Genomic DNA, 24,213 nt, shown 5'->3' on the forward strand with positions numbered 1-24,213 from the left:
CATTGGCCTTCTGGAAGTCTGGGGACCATCAGACATATCTAGAACATTTCTTAGCTGTCTGGCCTTTATCAGCAAAGATAAAGGAGATTAAATTGAGCCTTAGGAAATGTACTGCAAAAAACAAAAAAGGTTTGTAACATGTGCCTCAGATGACTATCTGAAGACTGAGCGAGTTCGTATGCATTTACAAAACATTGAAGAGAAATTGGTGTTCAAATCTGACGGGGCAGTTTTAGCTGAAACCTCCGTAGAGACACTTTACAGGCTCTTGGCCTAAGATTAAAGGCCCTGGATCATCTTTAATTAGATAAGATTGCCAATTTTTTTTGCAGATGAAACAACTTTCTCATATTGCTATGATGAGCAAAATGTTTAATTATACAGTTATTAAGCTTTTATACCCCGTGGTGAGGCCCATAGATGGCTATAGGTATGGCATGGGAATGGGATATAATTTAATGGATACAGTGTTGTTTCCTTTACTTACTTTCATCCTTGTACTATTGTGTATAGATTGGAATTATCAATTTAAATTAGTTACACGATCTGACTTGAACATGTGAACACATTAATTTGCCTTCATTTTAAACTTTCCCTTGCATCCATATCTGACTGTATGCTCAGGATCATAGTCTTGCTGGAAGGTAGAGTTTTTAAACAAAAGCATCACCCGCTGGTAATGCTTTTGTTTTGTTTTTTCTTTTTCCCAGGGCTTCCCACTATTAGTCACGGTCTATTGCGATATAAACTCTGAACAGTTTGCCTGTTTCTGTTGGGGGAAAAAAAAACATTCCCACAGCATGTTACTGCCACCATTGCTTTGCTGAGCAAATGCTGCATTCATGGTGATGTGCTATGCTACCTCTCTGCCACAAATAGTGTTTTACATGTAGGCTTAATTCTATGTAAGTTTGTGACAAGATAAAAATGTAATTTCTTATAGCTTTTTTGGAATATATTTATTCCACTTTGTTTTTTTTTTTTGTTTTGTTTTGTTTTTTTCACTTTCTAACATCTAACACTTGCAAGCAACTGTATTTAATTATAAGAGTATGACGGTTAAAGGCTCATACATGGCATTAGCTTTCTGTTTTCAACTCTAAAAATGAAAACCATAGGCACGTTTTCATTAATTGGGTAAACTTAGAGCAAATGTTAAAGTAGGAGCACATTACTTTTGCATGATTAAAGCTGAGAAGGCATAAGCCTGATAATACTCTGACCTTACAGGCTGACCGGAAAAACCTTAATCATATTTACTTCGATTTCAGAAATAAGCACTTTAACTTAACTCGGATATGCAAATCCTACCTCATAGCAGCGCCTAAAAGACAAACTCTCTGTGATGTGTGTTTTGCTGTTAAGTTCAGCTCAATACCTTTCCACTTAATATGCTGCCAAGTTAATCAACACTGGTTGAAATCCGAGAGATCACAGACACTTTATCTCCTGATGCGGCTGATGTTCCTCAAAGGCAATGGCTGATGGATCTCCTGTGTTCATTATGGAGAAAAAGAGTTCTCTTTAATCAGCCTAGGAGTCACTCATCATGAAGACGGGCTGCCATGCATGTATGCACGTGCACAAATATGCACGGTTAGGGGTGCTTCACCACTCGCTTACAGTGGGTTATCCCTGCAGTAAAGCTTATAAAGGAAAAAAAAACAACCTTCTGCTGTGCGATCATAGTATAAACATTCAAAGCATGAGAATATCTATAGATGATCTTTAAAAGTTTACTTTTTAACAGTAGAAAGCTGCCTGGAAAGGTAAATGTGAAGCTTTGTCACTCAGGGTTAGCTTTGACAAGCAAGTTAGCTGCTACAGGCAATCTATGTATGGCAGAGCATTAGCGGGCAGTTTACACTTATAATAGACTGGGGGATGTTAGGGATCAATAAAATGTAGTTAAATACATGCGTCTTTGGTTCTGTGCTGTGTCACAGTAAAGGCGGCTGTTTTGGAGTTTGTGTTTGTGTATGCATTTGTGTGTGCATGCATGCCAATCTCTCTGGCTCGTAGACAGGCGTACACAGATTTAATCACTCCCCAGGCATCGTGTGGGGGAGGTAGAGGAGGCTGTGAGGCAGATAGGAACAGACAAATGCGACAAGGCGAAAGAAGGAGGGAGCACGATCGTCCTGGATGCCAGCTCTACTAAACAATAAATACAGACTTGTACGAATGGTGCCATCAGGTGCATCTGCAAATGTATATTAAAGCACTGCATTTGCGTACCAACTTTTTTTTTTCTCCATATGCCCTGTGTTGGCATTTCAGGCATACCATAGAGAAGCTGGTTGCCTAAATGTGCCAGGGCAGTTTGTGTGTGTGTACTACAATCTTTCAGATAATCACCAGATCAACACATGTGGATTCCACATGTGATATTCTGTCTGGTTAAATATTGTTTACTGCATGCAACCTTGCCTTTGTGAGTGTAGAGCTGTGTTTGTGTGCAGACTGAATGCATGCACAGTATACATTTAGTTTCAGCTGGAGGTCACTGAAAGAGAACGGGGTGGCAATGGGCCTGGGAAGTGAGGAAGTTCTGTAATCTCAGAATGTTAAACTCAATAAAATAAATGTCACTCTGCTCTAAGTAGACTTCTATCCCAGCATTGACCTAATGAGAGACAGACTGTGGTAACAACATGTTAAGATCACTGATTGGCTCTGCATCAAGACAAGAATGCAAGAAAACATTTGTAGAAGGTCGTTATTCTCATCAGTGCTGTAGGAATAAATGTTTGAATGAATAAGTTTAAGATGAAGCACTCCAAAAGTTCTTGGATCAGTCATTGACTGCTGCACCACTTCAAGGCGACAAACAATGAAACTTGTATCAGTAGGAATATGTGTATGTGTCTGTATAATTTCCAACCTAACTTTTTCTACTCTCCTTTCACCTTTATTTACCTCTAGAGTCTTTTTTTGTGAAGGGAAAACTTTTTCTATCTCACAACCTGCCTTTATGAAGTTAAGCACTGCTCGAGCTCTAAGTCTTGCTTGAAACCTTGATTAGCATCCTGGTGGATACTACCTGTGCTCTTTGATACACAGAGGAAAAGTAAGATAAGGTATAAAAATAAAGTTTAGCTTGGTGTGTCTTAAAAATACTGTTGATGCAATCTGAAAGGCTTCAACAGGATTTAAATTTTGCCTAAAAAACATTTTAACTTGACCTGGAATGAAAGATAAAAGAATACATAAATAAATAAACAGTAAGATAATCTTTAATTAATTATCCCCCACAACATGTTTACATGGATAACACGTTATCTATGTAAACATGTTACCCATGTTGAGTGTTTCCATAAGGACACTGATGTCCTTAAGGCTTACATGGTAAAAGCTTTATTTGCAAAAATGTTTCTCCACTAATCTCTTTCATTAGTTACATGACTGTGGAAAATACCACGTGGTTTATATTTTGTTTATTGTTTTAAGGCTTTGCAGTTGGTACAACTGCATTATGGCATCTTGCATATCACTTGCATCATCTCACTTCAGTCAGAGAGGTCCTCAGGTTACATGCTGTTGGCTGATTTTTAAGTAGACTGATTTTTATTTTTATTCATATAGTTTTTTTTTATTATTTACAATTTTTAACACAATGCACAGCTACAAATTATACTTAAATATTTTACTAATATTTTACATGACTTGACTATACTTCCCTTGAGAACTAAGTCCATAAAGAAAGCAACTTTCAAAGACAAATGTGGTTTAACAAAAACTGATTAAATTCAAAAGGCAAACAAAATTAGATGTACATCGCTTCAGGGATCAGTTTTCATTCTTACTGCTTCGGAGACAGTTTTGTATTCACTTTCTGCGGAAAGACAAATTTTATTTGGGCATTAGCATTCTGTTCAGGATGACCAGATGCAGTTACCTGCTTCAGCCTACTATATAGTAATTCAAACAATTACATTAAGAAAATCTTTGTATTAAAATAACTCAATCTTTTGCAGCTTTAAGATTATAGTGCAAAAATTAAGGAGGAGTTGGTTGAAAATCTTTGCTGGAATTATTGCCAAACCCTCATTCTCACCACTGGTATGATGATACATAGCCACTCCCAATCCCCTGCGCTTCTTTTCTCAAGTTAATGTTTTGAAAACTAGAAATGACGATAGAGAGTATACACACTTGAACCTTGCAAGGTAACAAAAGGAAAATAATAATTGGACAACAACAAAAGAATTAACACTGACACCATAAAATCAACAAAATGTTCCCCTTTCTTTTTTTTTTTTTCTTCTGATTCTCTCTCCCACAGCTGTTAGTGGGGTGGTACCAGTGTGTGACAGAATCAGACCATATGATCAATCAGGACAATAAGGACCAGTGGATGAAAGATTACCAACATACACACACCTACGTACACACTCAAATTATTGTGAGTATTTAAATTGGAATATACCGAAGACATAAAATCTAATAGGAAAATGAAAGTAACTGAAAGGTTAACAGTTGTATTTAGTTTTTTTCCATTAAAAGTCATCTCCCCTAGTCTTGCAGGGTGAGAAAGGAGCTTAAAGAGTGACCTGGGATCCTCCCAGTGAAATGTCTCTAATCAGCCTCGGGGGGTTTAGCATCCTCTCTGGGTTCTGGCTGAGCCGGGAGCCGTGGCCTGGCACACTGCAAGGCTGACAGATTCACTTCCCAGACATCAATACCCAGACTTCTTTTAAAGTGTGACACATTGAGAGGCTGACAAGGAATTCTACTTCTGAATTCCCAGAGAGGAGATTTTTATTTTTTTATTTTTTTTACGTGACTTTCTGGTGAAACTGGCTGACACACAGTGCGTGACTGAACATCCTATGTGGTTATGAGCGTATGTTGCTTTAGATTACATCAGCCATACCTTCATCACGCTCGAGAAGAGGGTAGCGGAGGGAGATGAGAAGAGGACGGACGTGTTCAATATATGGCCAAACAATGCCACTATTGTTCTAAAAGTACATAAGCATTTATGCTAAAACTTTGCTTTTTTTAGCATCTACAGCCATAATTGCCAGACATTTGCAGAGCAGAAGCATCTATAAAAATGCATCTATTTTATCCAAAAAAAAAATTCACAACAAAATATTTGGAGTAGCCCATAAGATCCAGGGCCAGCAAATGTTTAAAAAGTGAATGCCAAAACTACCTCTTTCAGAGTTGTTTCTGTCACTGCAAAACTATCTTTGCCATTCATCCTCTCTGACATCTGGCACCGACTGACTGAGTAAAGCTCAGCGCAGATCAGCTCTGTAGCTTTAGGGGAGGTCAGCAACTGGGGCCTGAGTAGTGGGCCATCAGGGAGGTTGTTCTGCATACTGAGCAGCCTGATTAGGCAGAGGAGCAGTGGGGGAACTACAGAAGAAAGATAGGCATGGCAGCATACACCCCTGCAGCTCCTTGCCTCCATAGGTAACCAATGAAAACTCACAAGCCGTACACAAACAGTTATTTAAACTGCTTTGTTCTGGTTTTAATGTAAACCATATAAGCATATAATATGCATCATAAGCTTTTAAAAGCATTATATAGCACTGCAGTCAGAATCAGATTGTTCACTTTGATAGACACGTTATGGGCAATTTGTCAGTACCAAATTATAACAAAAAAATTTGGTGTAAAAACTTTTAAAAATGTGTAATGTCATACTTTAGAGTTTAACGTTCTTCTAACACGATTCTAGAGACAGTTCCAGAGTGACTGACTGAATAAAGTGCAGAATAACACCATGTAGCCCCTCACCCACCTGTTGTTGCAGGTGGTTATCTGGCTGAAAAATAAGAACACTCTCTCTCTCTCTCTCTCTATATATATATATATATATATATGTAAATGATACCTAGCCTCCTATTAATACATAGCATCCCATTACTATATACATTTCACATTCTCAAATAAAGCTTAAGGAAGCAGATACAGATATATGACATTTAGTAAAGCACAGGTGAGTATTCAGATCGCAGCATTCCTAGTGTGACAGATAATTTGTGTAATTCCGCTCCCTTCCGTCTCATTAGTCATTCTTGTTGCCACACCATGCACCAAAATCATTCGCGATGGGACAGTGCAGGGCGCATTATGGTAACAGAATGGGTTTCCCAGGGGTTACAACTAATATGAGAGTGTCACAAATCCACTACTGTTTGAGGATATTCCTGCAGCAACACTCATATTGTTTTTGACGTACACCGATTATTTCTTATTCCATTCACTGTGAGGCGGAAAGTGAGGCCTGTATTATTCATGACATATAAAATGAACACATTTTAGTCTGTAATTCCATGACTTTCTTATTTAGTTTCCAGCAACACATTGTTGTTTGCACTTTTTGAAAGGGCTGTGTCAACCCATAAATGTATGGGTGCTCAGGTTACATACCTGAGCACCCATACATTTAGGGAGGAAAGGGACTAAGACTCCAAAGAGCAGGAAGAGAGGAGAGACAGAGCGGGAGCAGGAGAAGTGGAAGGGTCACCCATCCGCTGAGATGATAATGAAAGAATAATAATAGAGTACAGGATGAAATTACTGAGCTTTACCCACAATATCTTCTCTCATTAGAGGCAGCACTAATGTTGCCGTTTATGCTTGTGTTCTACCCCAGCTCCCCCTAATTAGGCGTGAGCTTCTAAAAATAACTTGCAAACTAAATAGTGGCATGAAAGTACATGCAAATCTGTTGATGTAGAGGAATAATGGTGGCAGGGTAGAGGAGGAGTGGGGAGGGGATTAGTGGTGCGCTACAGACTAAAGTAATTGAGTTGGGTTGTGTTGACACCCAGGAGCAGTCAGAGGGCCTATGTTGTGGAACGTGCTGTGTGCGTGCATGCATGCTACAAGGCTCAGGCAGCATTTGTTTTGTGCGGCTGGTGTCATGGTAAAGGTGTTAGCTCTGGATAAAAGGCTGGAAAGATACTAATCCCTGCATTACTTCAGAGAAGAGGAGCAGGGTGGAACCTTCCTCCTGTGAAACAGCATGGACAATCTGTTGCAACACCTGAGCAGGGCACAGTATGGACAGAAACAGGGCGCAGGGCTTGGCACCGCCATGACAAAAAGCCCTCAGGCATCCTTCAGGAGCAAGGAAAGAACACATTTTTTAAAGCATGCTTTTGAGAAGTAAATAAAATTAATGCACACTATTTAATGTGATGTGAGAGCACCAAATGCTCATAAAACCACAGGTAGAGTTTTACTGCATACGTACAGATCCTCATCTTCAACCTGCTGGAAGCCAGAGTACCCCGAGGTTCGATTTAAAGCACAAAGAGATATTTGCAAGAGTCGAATTGAAAAAGGAAACATTACAGCTCTGAGGAACAGTACTAAACAGTGTGCAACAACCAGGTCCAATTTTAGTGAGAAGAATTTATAATAAAGACCTGAACCTTCACAGGGCTACTGTTTAACCAAAAGGCTTTTCAATAAAAATCAGACTTAAATCAAAGTATAAAGAAGAGATAAACAATACAGTGACTTGGGGCATTTTCTACAGAGTTTAAATAATTCGAAAAGAATGTTCAACTTGGCTTAATATAGACTGGAAAGTAAATGTACGAGCAAAACAAAACAATCTAAAAAAGAAAAACACAAGTTGTCGTTTAATGATCGTTATTAACTAACTTTTTCATCCCTAACAACAAAAAGTTGTCATGTAAGTATTGTTAATTCAACATAGATGTGTTTTTAGCAGATTGTAAAGTAGAGAAAAGCACAGGTCAGTTTAGAAATGTTTTTTTTTTATGTTGTTGGCAAAGTGCTGAATATGCTAATATGAAACTGCATTTTTCAGGTCTTCCTCCCTATTTGAAAAATATGAAAGTGCAGCTACTTTGATAATATGACAAGCAGAAGTTATTTTTCACAGTTGTTTCTGTATTTGCTTTACCATTTGTTGACATGTTAGAGAGCGGGTCAGTGTGACAGGTCACTGTGACCATAGATTAGGAAAGAAAAACTTTATTTGAACAAGGGAAGGGATATTGGTTTAAGGCTGGCTTGAAGTGCAACATCCCAAAAATGTAAAAAAATAAAAATAAAAAAGCAATGTGTAAAGTGTTTATAATTTCTATGTTCAAAGTTAATGTGCTGTACCTAGAACAGAGGGTAAGGATCATGTGACCACCTTGCTTTCCAAGTTCTTGGGGAATTTTGTTGAGAAAATTGCTCTAATTTTCTCAACAAAAAGATTAAAGCCTTATTTTTTACTGTATAACGTTTACAATACCTTATACCTTATCTGTATGATGCCTTATAAAAAATAAGGTATAATATACAGAGAAGGGACATTATATCTTATGTGTCGCAAATCATAAAACTGTCAAAATCCCAGTCACTTTTCCCCAAAGTTAGATATTATTTGAGCACCAGTGAGTTTAAATCTGTTCACTGAGCAATATCACCAGAGGATCCCAAATCATTGTTATGATAATTATTCCTCAGTGAAATTATGCAGATGAAACAAATGAATGGGCAAAAGTTTTTGTGAGTATTACACCAGGGAAAATTATTTATTTTCTAGTTAGTGATATTAGAGGAATCAATGTCTGTGAGCCTCACAGATAAAGGAACAAAAAATAGACTAAATATCCCTCCCAAGGATATCTGAAACCCCAGATGGAAAATGAGAAAAACCCTCTATCACTGTGCACTTTTCTCACGCATCCAGAAAATCCCACCAGCTTCAAAGAGCTGCTGAAACCTAAAATAGCTAAAAAACATTGGGTTATAAATGTACCAGTTGCATTACAATTTTTGTGACTGCAAAAGTAGAGGTTTATTACAGTGAGTGTTCAAAGGGGGACGTGTGATGACTAATTTCTGCCTTGAATTCGGTCCATTTGGTATCACTTCCAACTCACCTCAGTCCATTACTACAGCTCTGAGTCACAAACCTCCAGACCTGAGGCTGTCAGCAGGAGTCCCTTTGAAAGGGGTTTGGTGTAAACACAAGGAGACACACACACACACACACACATAGAAGTACCCACATGCACAGAAAGTCATTCTGACGTTTTTCCTCACACGTTCGTCTTGCGCACAGTTTCCTTTCTTCCCTCATATCTTTCCTTCCTGCACACACAAACATCTTTAATCTCCAAGAATCTGATCATTTTATAGAGCATCTGTGTGTTGGCGTAGGCAGCGATACAGTCGTGCTGTTTCACCCAGCTCAGACCGGCTCTCAGATCAATATCCTGTCCCCTGGCAGCCAACACGCTCAGGCCAGACGGACTGCTTCAAAAACCATTGTCATTTCGCAAAATAAAAAGAAAAAAATCTGGATGTTATTAACTTTCTGATGCATGCAGCACATTTTCCAGTGAACTGTATTGCAAGGTGCATGCTTATGTGCTGTTTAAGTGATAAACAACTATGAATGAATGTAGTAACCTTCACAAGTTTGAGCACTCTTATACAAAGAAGCCAGAAATCAAAATAAACACTCAATATAAACACAGAATTATACTTTTTTAAAATGTCATGTTTGAAAGTTGTAAACACTAATTCCATTGGTAGCATTTTAATATGTTTGGAAGCATCCATCGGTAATATGTTAATGCAACACTTTTGGTATATTGCACAGTTTTCACTATTTTTTTCAGAGGTTAGTTTTTCTTCTTTTATGCAAACTGTACAGATGCTAAATGCCAAATCTCTGACTAAGAAAAGACTGGCAGCAAAAGCTATTCACCGTAAACATAAAACTGGTTGGGATACTTTGGAAATCAAAATCCAATAAATGATGCATGAAAAATAAACAGCCACTGCTTTTCATATAATAACATTCCACATAGTTTTTTAAACTGACCCATCAGTGCACCCAAATCTTTTATCTTCAGTGGCTGCGATAGGTGATTTATTTTTACTAGTTTAGGATGTGGAGTGCAGATTGTTCACCTAGACTGAGTGGGGTTGCGGTGCTCTCCGAGGCTAGCTGGTCCCTTTCACAGACCTGTCAGCACCTGACAGCCCTTCAGGATCAAGGTGACTTATGGGGCATCATTTGGCACTATGATGCTGCGGTCAGAATTCTATTCCCTGACATATTACAGTGTCCGACAAGCTGCCACTAACGGCAGTGTGGCTGTTATGGCTTTGATAATTGAAGTGCTCAGAGGTAGATGGGTTGGACAGATGAAGCCCAGATAGTCAATGGATCAATAGTGGGATTGTGAGCTCTAGCTGTTGGAGCTAAATAGGCCAGGTGGACTGAGCCTGAGCCGAAGATAACAATATGAAGTCATAAGGCCTTTTATGTCCACATTCTTTTTGTTTTAAATGTATCTGGCACCTTGGGAAAATTGTTGTTATGGGAGCGAATGACTCAAAGCTAATAAATTCCATTTACTGTAGATGCTTATACCTTAGGCACTGTGTGTAATATACAGAAAAGTGACAGTAGTTACAAATGTTATGAAAAGCAATATCTCATAGCTGATAGGCGACATGCAGGTGTATTGTTTGGGGTGTCCTTTAGGTTCTACCATTATTGCGTTATCTCCTTAGTCCCTTTTCAGTGATTGAACCATCTATTTGCCTGTCGCCTTCCTGGCACATAGACAAACACACTGCTCAGCAATCACAGTGTGGCAGGAAACAGATTTCAGAATTGTCATTCACGACACTCATAAGTCAATAGCTATGACTTTATCACCAGGAAAACACACAGACAGTTTGTTCAGGGACTTAATTGAACAGGAATAGTTGAGCCCCAGTGTGATGCACACAAGGTAATTTTCATATCGCTCAAATGTCACCAGCCGATGGGGTGACAGGCTGGTCTGGCCACCTGTCAAAGCTCCCCGAGATGAGTACCAAGAAAAAGAAAACACCCTCGGTTCAGAATTAAAAACGGAGTACAGTACAGAGGCTAATGCTGAATTTAATTTGAGCTCTTCAAATGTGGTAATAGCTGAAAAAAACAAAATATTGAACATTAACAGTCACTAATACAGTCAGAGCTAAATACAGAGAAGGACGAAAACAAAAAGTGTGTAATAACCACTTGTAGCTGACACTCATCAGGACTGATTCTGCATGAGAATGAAATGCAAAATAATTTAAAGGAAATAAATCCTTTCATCCAGATATTAGGACAGAGCTTTGGATCAAGAACAAGGAAGGACTAGGAAGAGTCACATTAATATGGTAAGCAGAATATGTTACTCATGTGAGTTACGAACAGGAAACAGAGAATATAATTTACACAAACTAACTTAATTTGTAAAAACATTGTCTGGCTCAAATAAATATAAGCTAATTCAGCCATTACATTCATATAATACTAGGGTCAGAAACTGACTTGAAAAACATAAAGTTATGGATCATTGTGGCGATATAAAAATGTTGGGGATAATTTCTTTCGGCACTTTGTATCCCTTATTTACTAGTTTAGCACTTTTACCATCCACAGCCTTCTTGAGTATTGTTACTGATGACCACAGTATGACCACAATCTTCTGACGCAGGATAATGCATCATGTAACAAAGCCCAGATTGCGACAGATTTTGTTTCTTGAACACGATAATGAGTTCACTAAACCTCAATGGCCTCCACAGTCACCAGCTCTCATTGCAGTAGAATATTTTTAAGATCTGGTCCAATGGGTGACGTGCATCATGGCAAACAACTCTCCTGCAACAACATGTGATGTGTCAATATGGACCAGAAATTTTGGATAAGATTACTGATACCAGAAAATGAAAGCTCGGCCAAACCAGTAGGAGTAACATTATAAAGTTTCTAATGAGTCTGCTGCACTCTCTGAAGAGACGGACAAAAACTGAGTGGGAGCTTCAAAATCATAGAACAGATGTAGAGTAACTCTGAGTTAGAGAAAGAGGGGCAATCCATGGAGGGGGTAAAAACTTTAAGTATAACAGGTGAGCTATAGTGAGAAAGAGAAACATCCAATTAGCAGGAAGTCAGCAGGTGTGCTTTCTCTCTGGAGCCCCACACCTTTGTCCCCCACTCCTCCCATTTCTTTTTTTTACCCCCCTCTTCCCCCCATCCCTGGTATGGGGTAGAGGAGGGGGTGGACTAATGCTGTGCACGCCTTAAAGAGCAGGGCGTTGCTGTGGCAACCGTCTGGCACGCTCTGTCTCCAGGGAAACGGAAATGTCACAGCTTAAGAGGTCTCACAGAAAGTGAGTCAGGAAGAAAGAGACAGAAAAGCAGCCAAAGAGGAACAGGTAAAAATGAGGATTCACAGCGATGATACTGAGACTTTCACTTCCTGTGCATGAAGCAAGACTGACACATTATCTGTGCAGTTCTCTAAAATTAAATGAATCACCTGGCATCGCCCTCCAAGCCACCCACACACTCCTTAAATTAGTTTACTGGGACAAGAGTTGACAGGGTAGATGGTAATCTTAAAACAGTCCCTTAGTATAAAGCTGAAACACAAGTCACCTGCCAGGCCTCTGAGAGCTAATCAACCTTCATTTATTTAATCAAATATTTACTGTCATGAGCAGTCAAGAAGCCTGAGGGTGTGGTGGGAAAGCTAAGACTTGCATTGGCAGCATGTGGCGAGGGTGAATGTGACCGGTGTTTGCCGTTGAGCAACGGGCTGACCCTCCAAATCACACATTAGCCAGGGCTGACTTGCTGAACGCCCATTAACCTGAATGGCCACTGATTGCTCCACTATTAACACAGTCTGACTTCTTTCCTCCAGGGTTGTACCCACTTACACAGATGCTTTAGCACCCCTCAAGGTCTTGGCATAATCAGGGTAAACAAATGTTGTTTCTTTGTCGTGGCAATGCCACTTTGTGTGATATATGCCACACGGTACAATTATACTTGTTCCCACTTTTTTCAATTTTTTTCAATTTGTTTACTAAGTGTGCCCATCTGGCATAATTGACCTTTTGTGTGTGTCCTGTCATAATTCAGAAAGGTTGTTTCAATTACATTGGAAAGTCACATAAAAAGTGTCAGGTTTGTGTTTGTGCCATGTGTGGACTTGTGCCAGCATGACAGGACCAGAGGTTGCTGGGGAAAGACGCTAGTCAACTAAATGGAGCATTTCTCCAGCATGCTGCTAGAAAGTGTGGCCTGGCCATGCCTAATTTACTTCCTGTTTTGTCATTGTTGTCTCCATTCCTCGGTTGATTAAGCCAAGCTCATGCAGCTATGCTCAACAAATAGCCTAATTGAGTACGACCTTGGCAAATGATATATCAGCTCTGTCGTCCAAAAAACACCACCTGCACCAGACGCTGGTCTCAGGCAGCCACTCGCTCTGTGGGCTGCTGCACCAGGCACAACAAACATAAACCAAGGATTTGCCTCCTGAGCCAAAGTCATTTCTTGCACGACCTTTCCCACAAATCACATTGATGACACAGGGCTGGATAGATCACCGAAATAGGACACATTTGTATCACTTAGACCTTTCATCAGATGCAAGCAGATACTCATCTATTATTCCTCTTTCCATTTGCAACTTTCACCTCACAGCCTGCACATCGAAGGTAAAGTAAGTGAACAAAACATCCTGTCTCCACACAGCTGCAGTAGTCTTAAGCAGGACAGAAATCTCATTAAATTTCCATCCAGACCCAGTGTTTATTTAGCAGCTGGAATGAAGGAAGGAAAGGGGGCTGGTAGTTTGTGTTCAAAGGGTCCCACTTTAAAAGATCTGATGGCTCTCTCGATGTAGTCTCTGGTGGGATCTCTTACAGGATACAGATGCCTGTTCTGAGATGGCTTCATACCTAATGAGTCTGAGCTCCAGCAGAGCTGCACACAAAGTAACGCTGCCCTCAATTCTCTGTTTGTTTGCCACCACCAGCCCCACCCTTGTTGCGTTGCTCGCTCTCTCTCACTCAGCACTGAGCGATGTTCTTGCCCACAGCTAGTGTGTGACACTGATGTGTTTCTCAGGAGGGATGTGTATCCTGCAGGTAAACACCTGGAGGCTGAAAAATCACCCTCCGAAAGCAGGCGACAGGGGCTGTTCTGTAGCCAGGGACTGTTAACAAAGTGAGACTCATCCGTCTGCCTGTCTCTGTGCCTGCCTTGATCTGTGCACTAAGGAACCAGATGACAGGACCAAATTCTGAATGGTGAGACACACCTGAAGCACGTTTGACATTTCTCTCAATTATCTGTGCACTGTACAACATATATTTGAACAGTTGCTTTTGAGTGCAACAAGCATTGAGCAAGAGATGTATGTTGTTTTGTGTATTTTTGTGTGCTTGTGCGAGGCAGAGCCCATGCTGTTGTGACCTCTGCTAAAGATGTGGCGAGGACAGCGGCTCGGTAAACAGGAGGCTTTTCTTCCATGGTCCCTTTGAGCTGAGCCGCATCTGGCATGGAGGTGGGAAAGGAATGTGTTCATAAAAATAGGTCACCCTGCCAATAAGTAGTCTGAGAGGATGGCAGAGAGGTTACCACATCCAGGAAAAGGAATGGAAGAATGCGCCTGTCTGTCCATCATTATCAGCCTGCTGGGAGATTAGAAGAGAGTTGTGGGGGAGAAGAAGGGAAACAAGACATTTCTGTCTCGCTCTTGCTGTTACACAGAGGTCACATACTGTCTTGAACATATGAGCGCTCTGTACTGCTGATAATTTCAGTGACACCATCCACAGGCATCCACTTCTTTAAATTCAAACAGAAAAATCACACTGGGGGGCAATGCATACTGTAGCTCATTAAAATTTCACTTTAGAGCTCTTTGACGAGCTTCGAGCTTCAAGACAGCATGCAATCGAGGGCGTGTGAGAAGTCCCTCAAGGCCACTCACAAAAGACAAATTGCGGGAGGTGTCTATGTTCGCTGCCATCAGGGCGATTAATGCATACTTCTCCAAGGGCTCCATACAGTCCACAGTCTTCATGCCATTATGTGCCTCCTCCGAATGAGCCGTCACCTTATGGACGCCTGCTGTCCCAAGGCAGAATAGCTTTAATCAAACCCTGTGAGGAGCCAAGAGTCACTGGGGACAAGTTTTATTGGGAGTTAACTTATAAGAATGAAGGAGCCATGCAATCTCAGCTCCTCCCAGATGGGATGGAGGGATTAAACTGTGACGAAATGGCAGAGATGGATGGAAGGAGAAGACCATTTCTACATGCTGCTCCCCGTCTGTACCCAGGAGAGCTGTCATGATAGCTAGCATCTCCTGCTTATTTATTGACACCTTTCATTCACCGACCGACTGACTGGGGGCTTTAAACGCACCTGGGTTCTTACACATAAACGTGGCCGGCTTGAGCCGTCCCACCTTCATAACATCCATCAGCCCATAATTTTGTCAAGCATCTCTAACATCATTCGCTGCAAAAGGATTTCACAAATAAAAGACTAATAATGTATTCCATTCCACACCTCCCTGCAAATGTGCCAGGGGATTTATTAAAAACACTTCCCGTAGTTAACAATCTGCATATGGCCAATATCACAAGACTTCATTAGATAAATAATCTGGGATCACATCTCCCCTCAGTTGTTTGTAAATCCAATTATTGCCTTATCAAATTGGATTCTGACGTTATTATTTTTATTTTTTCAGGGTGTGGTGGCTGGTGCTGGGATGATGAAAATGGTGCAGTTTAATATCAGGGCTCCTGATAAATGTGTTTGGTTTCATCACTGCAGCTGTAGACGGTCCAAAGGGCAGACGCAGTGCTCTGGAGCATGGACAACTGCTGGGATGACTCTCGCGTTAATCATATTAGAGCACAGCTCCAAGATGTGAGGAGGACATTTGCACACAAAGAAATGTGTTTAGAACAAAACTGGCAACCCACAGCAGGGAGCTTCCAGCGCTACACGAGCTGGATGGCATTGCTTAATGTTTAAAGATGCAGAGAAGCTCTAACTTTTTACGGTGAGCATAATTAGTTGTGAAACATCAAATAGACAACAAAGCACAGCATTAAACTGACTCTCATGCACACCCTGCACCAGCTACGAAGAGTTGACATTCTTACATAAGACAAAGGGTTCCCATCTTTGTTATTTTTTCCACATCCTCTAATCTCTCCTTCTTACAGGACCGTCTACATGTTTTCAAAATAAAAATGAAGGCAGCGGAAGAGACAGGGGGGAGGGGAGGAACCCTCTGTGGGGCTAGTGCAATAAAATTGTTCCGAACAAGTTTTCCCTGGAGGCAGAAAAAGAATGGCAGTCCCCAGAGTTCCTGTGTCCACGTTGACTGATACTCCAACAGCCGTGATCTCCAGGGAGGCATGAGAAAAGAAATATATAAATAAACCAAAGAAAAGTGGAAACCCTCTTGTGCTCCCAACTGTTCTCTCTTTTTTGAGGCTGCTTTGTTAGGGAAAAAAGTGGCTTCTCTCTTTTAAATGCAATTGGAAACATGCAAAACAAAGAAAAGAAAAAAGTAGACACCCTACGGAGAAAAGGAAGAGCAGAGAGTGAACATGAGAGCAAGGTGAGGTTTTTTTTCCCCCTTTTATATAAACAGCTAAACCAGAAAAAGTGGAGCAACTTGTCAGCATACTGTTTGGAATTTAAACAAGTCATACAAGTATACATTTTATTTCCCTGCAAATAAGTGCAATTAGGGGAAAGTGACTTATAAGTCTCCATATGAAAAACAGAACGAAGTCACTAAAAGTAAAATAAAATAATACAATAACAGATTTCAAGGTTTGGTCAGAAGTCAAAGGTCATTTTGTTGGAAATGCTATGACTACTTGATGGTTGTTGCTGCTGCAAAGTCTGTCTGTCACAGCAAAGAGCTGCAAGAGAAAAATCTTACTACTTTGGGAAGAGACAAGTTCCAAGCATGTTTTTCCTCCTTTTATTTAATTTATTCGCTGCCGATTACTTTCTCCAGCTCATTAAAATAAACACACATTTTTCTAGTTTATTTTTTTATCTCTTTAAGCAGTTTTGTGTTTAGTTATTTTATAGAAAAGTTGATGCAGTAAAATAAAAAAAAAACTATTCAGATGTGAAATTAAGGTTTACACTACATTTGGTCATTATTACAGGGTCTGCAATGCAGTAATTAAATCCACCAAATTCGGCATATTAATGTTTTATATCTTTATTTACTTTTTTTTAAAGCAATCAATAGTCTGTTCCAACCAGTTTCCAAATAGATTTCTTGATTCCATGGATAAGTGAACTCTGTTTTAGAAATTTGCTGTTGCATACAAAACTTTACCTAAAACACAAGTAGCTTCAACCTTTATTTCTAAAAGTCTCTCTGACTTGACTTACATCCAGTTTCTAAAATTTTTATGAAATAGAAAGGATCTTAGGCAGATGTTTGCAAATGTGCCATACTAAAATTGGCTTACTTCTTCTTTTAATGACTTATTGATAAAATAATAGCTCATTGCAGGATTTTGTGATTCGAATTAACCCTGGAAAGGCTAAATTGCAGAACGAGATGTTCATCTCCTCCATGAATCAAAAGCTTTGAAGATGACAGTCATTATTAACCAATGTAGCAGCATGCTGCTCTGTGTTCAGGTCACTTCTACATAACCATCAGTTGATCTTCAATTGAGTGTCCCCCATTCCCTCAAAGAAAAGGTGAAAACTGAGACTGGATGGACTTGCCCACCTGCAGATTCAAATTGGAGAACGAAGTTTAAGAATTGCAGCGCATCAGGACAACAGAAAATTTGGTAAGACTATGAACTGTGGTTTACTATTAGTTCAAATACAAATGCTTCATAAGAGGAACAAGTTTAAAAGGAAATAAAAAAACAACAAAAAAAAAACAAAGACATGCAACCAAAATTGATCATTTGACTTTTTGATCAAATCTAAAGATTAGATTTTTGACACGCGATAAGAAAATCTATACATTAATTTAAAAGGCATTGGCATTTTCCAATACATATAGGCTGCAAACATGATAAAAAAAAATTAATTACACTGTTCAGAGACAAATGCTTTATTGATACTAAAATAGGCAGCCGCTCTGTGCCAGTGAGTGTAATCTCCAGAGACCCACGCTGTTTATGATATAGGCATTTTAATCTGTAAATCCTATGTTAGTCTGGGTTGAGGTGCAGGGACTGTGAAAATGCACTTGAGAGCATGGTGGTAGCAGGGAATAAGCCAAGTGGTTACAACTAAAGGCTTGTACATACTCCACAAGAACAGATGCATTTGTTCTCCCTCCCAGAGCTGCAAGAACAAAAGGACACCGTTCTGTTTTTGCAGCCTGGTATGGGAGTTTTTGCAGCTTGTTTTTGACACATTTTCTGTGCAGAACATTTTTTCTTGCATTGTATTCAACAACTATTTTATACAAAGGCTGCAGTGGGAGGGACCTATAAAAACTTCCCTGGAGTTCTGTTGCTCAGTTCTTGTAAAGTATGAAGTGTCCCGACCCACAAAAAAATAAAAAATAAAAAAAAAAAATATTGTTGTTCTTTCTACCTTGAGTAAAATAACAAATGTCTCTTCTTGCAGAAAATGTACTGGCCATCCTCAAGACACCAATACAAGATATAATGAATCTCTCCTGGTTTATCTGTGTCCACTGCCTTTACTGTCCCCAGTCTGCAATCATCTATTCATTTGAGCTGTTATTGTTTCTAAAGTGAGGATTGAAAACACACCTTTTTTCCATTATTTTCTTTTCATTTAAGTACTTTCCAGCTGACTAAAATCATATTTATGCTAATATGCTGCACCTCTTTCTGCTTCTGCTTCACATGGGAGACGGGAGCCAGGCTAGAATTAATGACATTGCATCGGCGGTAATGTTTGCCGCGTTTCATTAGCTAGTATATCTTTAATTTCCAATAAACACAGTAATTAGGGGAGGTATCCACGGAGACAGGCCCTGGCAGGCTGCTGCCGCGGTAACAGCTGTAACCGAATCTGCACAGAGGTAGCAGCAGTCAAGGAGGACTTTCAGCTTAACCAAATCCTGCCTCGCAGTTGGAAGAGCCTCGATTCAATTATATGAAAATGAAGACCACCAGAGATAGTGGTGTGGCTGTTTGCAGAAAAGTTTTCAAAGGGGAAGAGAAAGAAAAACATTCACGAATACGTCCACATTCCTGTATAATATGCTTGTATAATATTAGGATGAGAATTGCATCAATGCTTTACAGCTTTCAAACAGCTACATAAATAAAGAGTGATTAAAAAAAAAAATCAAAGCACCTTCTCTCTAGGTTCATGTTACAAAGGCCTACTTTTCCTAGCAGTGCTTAAGAGAAAAGTGAAAACAAAAGGGAGGGGAAAAAAGAATGTTTAAAAAAAATCTGCTCTTCACATATTACACGGTCTCTTCATCACAAAAGGCACAAAGGACAAGAGAATGGATTAATCCTACACATTATAGTCAAAGGATTGGTAAGACTCATGTACAGAAAGGCAATTTACCAACCTGACCTTTCAATCTTTAAAATGCTTTGCATATCTCTCCCCTCCCTACCCCCACAGACATACTTTTGAATTCTCTTCTACAACACAAAGTATTACAATTATCAGAGGACTTCTTCATCTCAATACGCCTTGATGAACACAGTGTGATAACAACGGAGGAAGAAAGACACAAATGAACTAAATGGGACTGACAAAGATAGGGAAGAGAGACATTAGAATAGAAACAAAAAAAAGTAGTAATTTCAGCTAAATAAAAAGATGCTTGCCAGGTGACAAGATGTGCTGTGAAGGAAAGGTATGCCGTAATGAAGGCTGACACTGCCTGTAATTCCAGAACTGACCTCGCACTCACAGCATTATGTTTATTTGGAGACAGAATTTGAACCACAAAGAGCTAATGAGCTGTGCTAGGTAGCTGCTCAAACCTAGTCACCCTTGTGTAGAGCATTGATGCAGAAAACAAACTGGATGGTAATGACCTTAAAAGGTCTGAGGGCTTGAGTGTAGGCTTTTGCTTCTTACTTTTGAGAAATTAGGCACACCAGAGTTGAAGCCTTCTTCAATATTTTTTCCTGAATAAATTATATTTAAGATAACTAATTCTGAACTGTTTGAAATGCATGTCCAGACTATATTCTGTCTCTCTTTGGAATGCCACCTCACCTTTGACTTAAACATTGCAAGTAGCTGATCTTATGCGGTTCTGTCAGTAAACTTCCTGTATGATGTTACGCAGAGTCAAATACCTGTGCTGCTATAAACTCAAAATCTTGAATAAAGACCTGAGATGAGATGTTAATGTTTACAAAATCACAAACCAGGTTAGTCCATTTTGGTGTTTTGTTTTCTAGAATAACATTGTTGTTGTTTTTTTACTGTTAGGAAATCATAAAGCCTTTGGTTAGACTGAGGTCAAAGCCTACCATGTAGGTGAGTCTTTGCTCGCCATTATTACAACCAAGGGTGACAAAACAATGCAGTCTGGGTCATAATCTTTAGTTTGTTGATTGTGTGATCAAAAGAACTTAAAATTACAGCAATGTTTTTTTCTCGTCCCTATAGCTGTCATTTTGTGTTAAGCTACACAATTACACTTGTGGTTTTCAAGCCAAAAGAACACTTCAAAACATGACTCAGTTAACTCTCAATCACGTTGATGAATGAGTAAACAATAGCTCAGGCAATTTATTTTAACTAACAGGCAGACCTGTTGATGTCAAGAGGCAGACCACTTTTTGATTTGACAACTTATTTATATAAATAAAAAAAAAAAAGATACCTCAGATATGGTCACCCAGGTCAGATTTTAATAACAAATCGATTTGGTTGCTTATAGAAGTGAGCCTCAAGTCCAGGAAAACGCATCTTAATACTAGAACTGAACACAGTTTTGCTTATAAAGAACTTGTGCAAATATAGAAAATGAAGAAACAGTTTAGTCAGTAAAAAACATTCCATCGATTCTCTTCACTAAGGTTCCAAAGTGAAACAGTAGTTATATACATTTTTTTATTCTAAAATCTTGACCTGCTACTTGAATGCATCCATGTAAAACTATTGGATAATAAAGACTTTGTTAAAATACCAAAGATTTGAGTCTAAACCTAGAACTGTTGTGCGTACGTAAAGTAACAGTAACTACGATGTGATTTTCTGCAAATAATGATCTATTTAGCATTTTTATCTCTTTTGACTAAATACAGTAAGAGCCTAAGCTCCAAGCTTCTCACTAGTATACCTGCAGCACATGCTATGTAAAGGTCATGCATTAGCTATTTGTCTCAGCCTGTCCACCTCTCCCACTGACCTCTTCAGGGTCACACTCTGAAAACATATTATGCTTTCCAGCAACTATCCAAAAGCTCACTTGGTCTCTCTGTGTGTGCATGCATGCTACATAATGTGAGACACCCCCATATTCTTTGTAATCACAACAGCACTACTCTATATGCTATGCCGTGATTAGCAGCAGCGGCTCACCATCTTGTTCAGACTTTGCAAAAGAGAACAATAAGAGTTGACATTTCCATCTGCTGCCATGAATCAGTGTTGCTGACCTGCTTCACTTAAAATGATTCACAATGAGAGGACAGAAGACGAGCTCACTCTCTTTGGAGAAGCTTGCACCCCCAGTTAGAATGAGGAAAACTCCAGCTTTGGTTCCTCGCCCTCCCATCCCAATTGATCTTTGAGTGAGCATATGGCCTGAGATTTGACAAACTGCAGCATCTCGGCAGGCTGGATTAGGGAAGGAGTAACAGGCTGCGAGGGAGTGGTGATGGGCACTTTAGTGGGAGCGCGCCGTAATCTACCCAGCCAGGCACAGCACAGATGCCGGGCCAGGCAGGGAGGCTCACTCCTCGTTAAGGGTCCATTACAGTAAAGTCCTCGTTAAAGGAACACCATTGTGAGGAGAAAGTGTCTGGTAGATAAGCCATAATGGAAAGGAAAGATTTAATTAAATAATCAACAAATAGCTGTAGCATTTCCAGCACGATCACTGTCTCTATTTCCTCAAATAAAAATCCAGCAAAGGACTATTTTAAATCCAAAGAAATGAAGCAATCTTGCCAGAAAGCTGGTTAGTTGTATTGCCCCAGTTCCAGACTCGCCTCCATCCACTGTCCCTTTCCCAGAGTGAGTGCATTTCACCTAGATTTGGTCTCCTGCCTCTGCCTTCTGACAGGCCCATTCTAGAAGGTGCTTTTGGTTAGTCAAGCAGCAAGATGTGGTGAAGTAAGGCAGGGAACTCTGTTCAACTGAGCACAGGGGAGAATGTTAACATGGGGCCCCGGTATCCATAACAAAGGGAGTCACCTTTTCTTGTTATTTCAGTGTAAAGCGATTGAATAGCGGTAGGTTTCAGTTCTGCTTAGCATTAGAACAGTGGTTAAAGTTTTAGACAAAATAAAGTCTAAAACTTTATTTTAGACTATTTTTTTGTAGGTATATTTATTACCTACATAATAAATGTAGGTAATTTATTATCAACCGACGTAGGGGTTGCTGTTATGCAAGTTGAATTCATGTGTAAAGATACAATTTAAGCAAGAGTAAAATCCTAGAGATTTTTAAACTTGGAACACATAAACCAGCTTTGATTGCATCTGGTTAATCTTGCTTGTTCATCGGTTTTTATGCCTGAACATGAGTAATTATGTTTTTCGGATCAATAGACCAAGGATGTTTGCTTTATTCAGATCTAGCTCTGGCATCTCCAGAGCTAGATCATCAGCAGCAACTGGTGTACCAAGAAGCAGTCAGAGTATTGAAAACTACTTCAAGTTGTTTTTATGAGGCTCACCTGGAAAATGTGGAATATTCTCTTCAGGTACAGGGTCAGTCAGTGTCTCACGTGATTCAGTTAAAGAATCTCTGTCTTGTGATGACAGGATGGAACAAGAATTGAACTGACTGAACAGACTAGGCCTTTCTTTGCAACAATGTAGTATATTCTTCTGGTCTGTCAAGGTGAAAGAAAGAGCTGAAACAAAAACCGAAGTTCTCGTTTTATCTATATTCTGACCCTTATCTGTGGTCATGAATTATGGATTATGACCACAAGAACAAAGTCCTGAATACAAGCTTCTGAAATGAATTTCTTTCATGTTATTACTGGGTTCAGCCTGAGGAGGTCCTTCATCCAAGAGGAGCCTGAAGTAGAACTGCTGCTTTTATGTGTAAAAATCAACAAGTTGAAATGTTTAGAAATCTCTACCTTTTTTTATTTTTTTTACGTTTCAAACTTGTAACTCTCTTTTACCAGTCCTACGCTTTTAGACTGAGTTATCCTAAAAGATATGTGTATTTAATGTATGAAACCACGGCCTTTCAAAATGTATTATATAGCTACTTTAAGAATTGTTGTGATTAAAGTATTTGTTTGTCTTAAATGAAACAAACATGTCACTGTTGTTATTCCCGTGTGATGTCCATTTTGTAAATTCTGATTCTTACACAATTGACATTTTTCTCATGGCAACCAACTGAACCTCTGCTCCGATAAAATCTAGAAATCATCCTGCAGTCAGTGCAAAGTCCATGCAGCTCGATTGTTCAACAACATTTTGCATTCAAATGTGTTTCTACACGCGTTTCAAACTTGTACATTTGAATATGCTATTCATTTTTAAGTACAGGCTAAATATGAATAGTTTGTTACAAATACCGTTGTTCACTAAAATATATGCATACAAAAAAAGAGTATGTTACACACATTGATATTAGCCCTGCACTATAAAACCTGAAGGAAGAACTAGAAAGTGTACATTTCCTATGAAAATGCAAGTGTGAATGCTGAATGCTCAATGCTGAATTCTTTTGGTGAAAATGGAAAAAGCATTTGAAGTCAACTGCTGGAGACTTGCAGAAAGGTAAGAAATAGTCCATGCAGTGTGACAAATCCACGTAAAAGCCAAAATTAGCTAAAAAGCTAAAACTAGCTAAAATACTAATGATAGCATCTAGGATGAATCGGTTTCCCCCATTTCTATGGGCTAAAAAATTCATAAAAAGCTGAATATTACAAATAATATGAAGGTTATAAATACCAAGAGATATAGCCGGCATTAGGAAAGCAAGCTGAATAGTATAAAAGTTTAATGGTGAAAATAGCACAAAGTAAGCAGGAGAAGTAGTGTGGTGAAATTTAAGAAAAGAGGAACTCAGCAGTGTGAATGCCCACAGCATTCACACTAACTAGTCATTACTAGGCAGGTGGTAATAATGTTAAGAATGATCGGAGCTTCTACAGAAAAATAATCATGACACAACCACCAAAAATGGACATCGTCTTCATAAAAGTTTATGACAAATATAAATTCAAAACACTCATACTAAAGTTGCGT

The 24,213-nt window shown here is 39.4% G+C and overlaps 1 protein-coding gene and 1 long non-coding RNA gene across 11 annotated transcripts in view; one reads left to right on the plus strand and one right to left on the minus strand.

Annotated features, from left to right (window-relative positions):
• celf6 (CUGBP Elav-like family member 6) overlaps positions 1-24,213 on the minus strand; it is a 154,533-nt gene that overhangs the window by 87,087 nt on the left and 43,233 nt on the right. The window lies entirely within an intron of this gene.
• On the plus strand, positions 9,323-23,790 carry LOC107836252 (uncharacterized). The gene is made up of 3 exons (XR_001662110.1): positions 9,323-9,334; positions 18,020-18,024; positions 23,626-23,790. It is a non-coding gene; the product is annotated as an uncharacterized LOC107836252 (long non-coding RNA).

The sequence above is a fragment of the Poecilia formosa genome, unplaced genomic scaffold, assembly GCF_000485575.1.
Source record: "Poecilia formosa unplaced genomic scaffold, Poecilia_formosa-5.1.2 Scaffold46, whole genome shotgun sequence".
In the NCBI taxonomy this organism is placed as follows: domain Eukaryota; kingdom Metazoa; phylum Chordata; class Actinopteri; order Cyprinodontiformes; family Poeciliidae; genus Poecilia; species Poecilia formosa.